This window comes from Cornus florida, unplaced genomic scaffold, assembly GCF_030987335.1.
Source record: "Cornus florida cultivar Cherokee Brave unplaced genomic scaffold, ASM3098733v1 CherokeeBrave_3.0.0_Hap2_Chr02, whole genome shotgun sequence".
Lineage (NCBI taxonomy): Eukaryota > Viridiplantae > Streptophyta > Magnoliopsida > Cornales > Cornaceae > Cornus > Cornus florida.
The window spans coordinates 80,304,717-80,310,490 of record NW_026775572.1 but is presented as its reverse complement, the minus strand read 5'-3'; the positions used below and the strand labels follow the sequence as shown (position 1 = coordinate 80,310,490).

The 5,774-nt window shown below is 40.8% G+C and overlaps 1 long non-coding RNA gene across 1 annotated transcript; it reads left to right on the top strand.

The window, feature by feature from the left end:
• Positions 1-819: 819 nt before the first annotated feature.
• LOC132295373 (uncharacterized) lies at positions 820-1,764 on the top strand. The gene is made up of 2 exons (XR_009478447.1): positions 820-979; positions 1,068-1,764. It is a non-coding gene; the product is annotated as an uncharacterized LOC132295373 (long non-coding RNA).
• Positions 1,765-5,774: the final 4,010 nt, after the last annotated feature.

The window sequence follows — 5,774 nt, the reverse complement described above, 5'->3', positions numbered from 1 at the left end:
GGGTTGTCCACCCCCTCAACTCCCCGCGTGGACACTGTGGGACGTCACAATCACCCTCTCTTGCTCGCTAGCCTGGGCTTGTGCACGCCCCATTTTTGGTTGGGGATTGGATCTAATACCATTCGTCACAACTCGTCTCGCACTGTGTAAATATTGTCCACTTTGCAATCTCTCCAGTCGGTGCTTATGAATTTGCTCAAAACGCGTCTATATGGTTAACAGTTGTCCACGCATATAAATGCCAGGAACTTCTCCCCCCAAACGATGTGGGAAGTCACATCTAACGTCTCTAATTCCGATTCATGTACTGCATTAATAAATCAGAGCTCCTACACTTGTAATAAAACCAATGCTCAATCACTTCCAGACGACCACCATCACGATTGCACAGTAAAAAGCCTAACACGCCTTGCAAACACAAACACTAACATCGGGACCCAACACCTTCAGCACCACTAACAACGGTTCACCATTCATAATAAGAATAAATAAATGCCACCATTTTCTTTAAAGCAACTGTTAGAACCTGAGTCATACAATCCTTCTCAACAAGTGTCGCTCTCACGCTCCACACATGCTTTGGCTCAAATTCTCACTATTTATGACTTAATTCTGCCGCTCTCACGCTCTCGTTCTTGAATTCGTTCTCACTCCCGCTTTGTGTGACTTAGGTTAGAACATTTATATGTAGATATATATTTCTGCTGGGGTCAGATTGTAATTATATATAGAGTTTGTGGCCATTATGCAAATAAGCCTTTCTTGTATTTGTATATATACCCTTTTATGTTTAGGGTTGAAAGATAAGATAAACAGAGGGTTGCGTCTCTCATTCTGTTCTCTCTCTTATTGCACTGTAACTTTTTCACATGGTATCAGAGCATAGATCTGGCCATTGTAATTGCCACCGAAGTGCTATGGTCTGTACTAGATTTGGAAGAACCCTGTGTTAACTTGTGAGCCTGAGTTGCTTGAAGAGGTGCAAAGATTTTTCTTTTCTTTTTTTTCCTTCCTCTGTTGTGTGCTGTCATTGACATTTTTCTTCTTTCCCGATCGTGATAGCTCAGATCGCAGTGCGTCAATGAGCTTGGGTTGCGATTCAAAGGTTGTCGGCTGGTTGTGGAGCACAGGGGATCATCGGCTGGTATCGTGATTGCTGACTTCATCGGTTCTTGGTTGTATTCCTCATCGACGACCATCTCTGGGCTATCGGCGAGCAGTTTGCAGCGGTCATCGTCGGTAACGGGAGTTGGGTCTTGCCGTGTTCTATTGTGCGCTATTGTGCGGCTGGTTTTTGATTGAAGTCGCCGAGATCTCTGTGCTGTCCTGCAAAGGTGATCGTGAAGAAGACAAAGGGGTTTGGCTACAAGCTTTATTATAACCCAATTTTTCATTAACCAGGTTCAGGATAAAATAATTTATGACCAAATTCGAGACCCGAATTTGGACCTGATTTGCTTTGGGATCCGACCCAGTTCTGTTCTATTCTGGCCTTCTCTATTGCAGCAGTTTTTTTTTTCTTCTTTGGTTCTTCTCGGGACAGATTTGGAAATCAGTGTGACTTCATCTTGGGACAAATTAGTTTTTTTCAGTTTCCACATTCATTTCGTTTGTTTCAGCAGTTGCGTCTGTTTTTCGTGGAATTAAATCCATGTCAGAAACTTCAACTGTTGCTTCAAATTCTACTGGAATTAAGTCTCCAGCAACACATTTTGATCATGTCGGGCTGCAAATTACAACTATAAAATTACGTAATTCCAATTATTTACTATGGGCTCAAGTAGTGTAAATCTCTTTAGGCACCCGATGAAAGCTGAAGTTTATTACACATGACCCCCCATCTAAAATTGCAACAACATATGATGATTAGGAAACTGATAACTATATGGTTATGTCCTGGTTGTGGAACATGGAACCTTCCATTGCATCCACATTTATGTTTGTAAACACTGCAAAGGGAATATGGGATGCAATTAAAGAAACCTACTCTATGGACACAAATGTTTCTCGCATATATTCACTGTATGAGAAGATGTTCCATTCTCGTAAATCTGGTTAAGGCATTGGTGATTATTACAGTGCTTTCAAAAGCTTGTTATATGAGTTGAATCAGTACCATCCCTTGACTACTGATGTTGATGTTCTCAAGCAACAACATGAGGAATTTTATGTTTATATTTTTCTTGCTGGTTTAGACCCTAACCTTCAGAATATTTGGGATCAAATCATCTTTGGGTAACATTTATGCCCAATTACTTCGGGTTTTAGAAAATCACATGGAATGTCCACTGTGAAAGAAAATTCAGCTATGGTGATTCCTTCTATCTCTCCACAGTTCTCTAGAGGTCGTGATACTCCTAGTAGCAACCAAGGGTCTAGAGGAAATTTGAGTGGTTCTCATAGCGGTGGTGGCCGTGATAGAGGTCGCAGTCGCCGTGGTCGTGGACGTACTAATAATTGCTATTGCAGTCACTATCAAGGTACTAACCATTCTATTGAGCACTGTTAGGCTCTTTATGGGAACCAGCATGGGCAAATCAAGTAGTGTCTTCCCCTGACATTGCTGGGTCTCATCCCTCTCTTGACCACAACCACCCACCTTCTCAGACTTCTGTATTGCCATCACCTACATCTACTAGTGACATCGTGACACTATCACGTGCTGAGTTTAGTGCCTTGGTCAACTAGGCACATCATAGCTCTATTGATGTGGTTAAGTTTGCGCAACTAGGTAATATTACATGCTTTTTCAATGTACATACTTCGGCCTCCCCTTGGGTTATTGACTCTAGGGCATCTACCCATCTCACAGGTGATGAATCTTTATTTTCTAATTTTCAAAAGTTTAGCTCCTCATCTTTTGTTACTTTAGCTAAAAGTAGAACATGTTCCATTATTGGCCAAGGAACAATTAAACTAACCCCATCCATTTCATTACCTTCTATGCAATTGGTTCCACAATTTTCGTTTAATTTTTTTTTTTTTTTTTTATAAGTAAAATGTATAAAAAGGTGTTCAAAAGGGGAATGCGTCCCATCTATAAACAAAAAGAGAACCTATGAACTTAAAGAGCCCAAGAAGTCCACAATATCCTCAAAAGAGGAAAAATCTCTCCCCCAACCCCAACAATAGAGAGTACAAATAATAGAAAATTTCAGCACTCTAATAGCGGACTCCTTCCCATCAAAGGATCTTCTATTCCGCTCTTTCTAAAGGCTCCACCAAACGCAAAAAGGGGTCACCCTCCAGAAGTCTCTAGCCTGAATCCCCACCCATTGGCCCCTCCAGATATCAAGCAACTCTCGAGAAGTCCGAGGCATGACCCAATGGATGCCAAATAAACCAAACATAAGACTCCAACAGTCATAGGCAACAGGACAATGCAGCAGAAGGTGTTCCACGGACTCCCCATAACACTTGCAAAGGTAACACCGGTTAACAATGATATGTCTTCTCTTCCTCAAATTATCCAAAGTCAGAATCTTACTCCAAGCTGCAGTCCACACAAAAAAGGCCACCCTAAGAGGCGCCTTAGAAAGTCACACCGTCTTTTACGGGAAGAGCAAACCATGAAAACCAAAGAGGCGCACAAAGAAGGACCGGACCTGGAACGTCCCTTGAGAAGAAGGCACCCAAACCAAAGAATTTTCATTTAATTTATTATCTGTTAGTACACTGACTCAAGCACTCAATTGTTTTGTCACATTTTATCTTTCATTTTGCGTTTTTCAGGACCTCAACACGAAGAAGATGATTAGTGGGGGCATTAAAAGAAATGGCCTATTCTATTTGGATTGCAAACCTTCCACTAGTGGTGTTGCTCTACATTCCCAGGTTTCTGTATACCAGTGGCATTATCGGTTAGGTCATCTCTTGTTGCGGCACTTGAAGTCTGCCTTACCTTTTCTTGAGTCGATCTCTACTTTAAATTGTGTGTCTTGTCAGCTAGGTAAGCACCATAGAGTGCCTTTCCCTCATCGTATTGATAACCATCGGTCTTCTTTATTTGAATTGGTGCATATGGACATTTGCGGTCCTGCTCGTCACACTAGTCATTCAGGTTTTTCTTATTTTGTTACCTTTGCTGATGACTACTTAAGGATCACTTGGTTGTTTTTAATGAAAGACCGTTCAGAACTTTTTTCCATATTTCAATTATTTTTAAAAGAAATTGAGGTCCAATTTGGTTGTTATACAAACTTTACAATTTGATAATGTTATGGAATATGTCAAAGGTGCTATTTCTACTTTTTATGACTCTCGTGGTATTTTGCACCAAACTTCTTATTCTTGTACTCCCTAACAAAATGGCGTCGCCGAACGAAAAAATAGGCATTTAATTAAAATAGCTCAGATATTAATGATCCATATGCATCTTCCAAAGGCATTTTGGAGCGATGTTGTTTTAACTGCTTGTTATTTAACTAATCGTATGCCATCTTCCATTCTTAATTGGAAATGCCCTTATTCCTTTGTTTTTCCTACTCGGCCGTTATTTGCATTGACTCCTCGTGTTTTTGGGTGTGTGTGCTTTGCTCACAAGCCTTACATATTACGCCCTGACACTGATAAATTGTCACCTTGTGCCATTAAGTGTGTCTTTATTGGGTACTCTCGCACTCAAAAGGGTTATAAATGTTGGGATCCTAGCACTCATAGTGCTTTTGTGTGCATGGACGTCACCTTTTTTGAGGACACTCCTTACTTCTCTTCACGTGGTTCGTCTTTAGATACCGATTTGTTGCTTCTATTGCCTGTTGTGTCACATTCATTTGCCTGTGACACACCACAACCACTTCAAGTGCCATTGCCACTTCAAGTGTATAGTAGATGACCACGAGTAGCACCTCCCCAATTGTCTACTTTTATTAAGGATCCTCCTGCAGTTGATGATCTTCCTATTCCGCTGCGCAAAGGTGTTCGTTCTTGTGTCACTGCACATCCCATTTCTAACTTTGTCTCTTATAACAATGTATCTCCCTTATTGTCTTATTTTTCATCCACATTATCTGCAACTGTTATTCCGAAGACTGTGCAGGATGCTCTGTCTAATGCAGATTGGTGCAAAGCCATGAAAGATGAAATGGATGCTCTTCATCATAATAGGACATGGGACCTTGTTCCCTTACCTCCCGGTTCCAAACCGGTTGGTTATAAGTGGGTATACACTATCAAATATCTTCATGATGGGTCAATTAAACGTTTGAAGGCTCGCCTTGTTGCCAAAGGATACACCCAAACCTATGGTATTGATTATGATGAGACGTTTTCCCCTATTGCGAAGATTTTGTCTATCCGTGTTCTTATTTCTATTACCGGCAATTGTAATTGGCCGCTGTTTCAGTTAGATGTGAAAATGCCATCCTATATGGTGACTCACTTGAAGAAGTGTATATGGAGCAACCACCTGGTTTGTTGCTCAGGGGGAGTCTCGTCATGTTGTATGTCGCCTTAAAAAGGCCCTGTACGGATTGAAACAATCTCCAAGGGCTTGGTTTGGAAAATTCTCAGAAATAGCACTTTCCTTTGGTCTGAACAAATGCCAGACAAATCATTCGGTATTTCACCAGCACACTAAGATTGGTTTTATACTTCTTGTGGTATATGTAGATGATATTGTTATAAAAGGTGATGATTCTGACGGCATCGCTAAATTGAAACTATTATTGTAAAATTGGTTCCACACTAAAGACTTGGGTAAACTCAAATATTTATTGGGTATTGAAGTTGCTAGATCCAAGAAAGGTGTAAGTTTATCTCAAAGGAAGTATGTG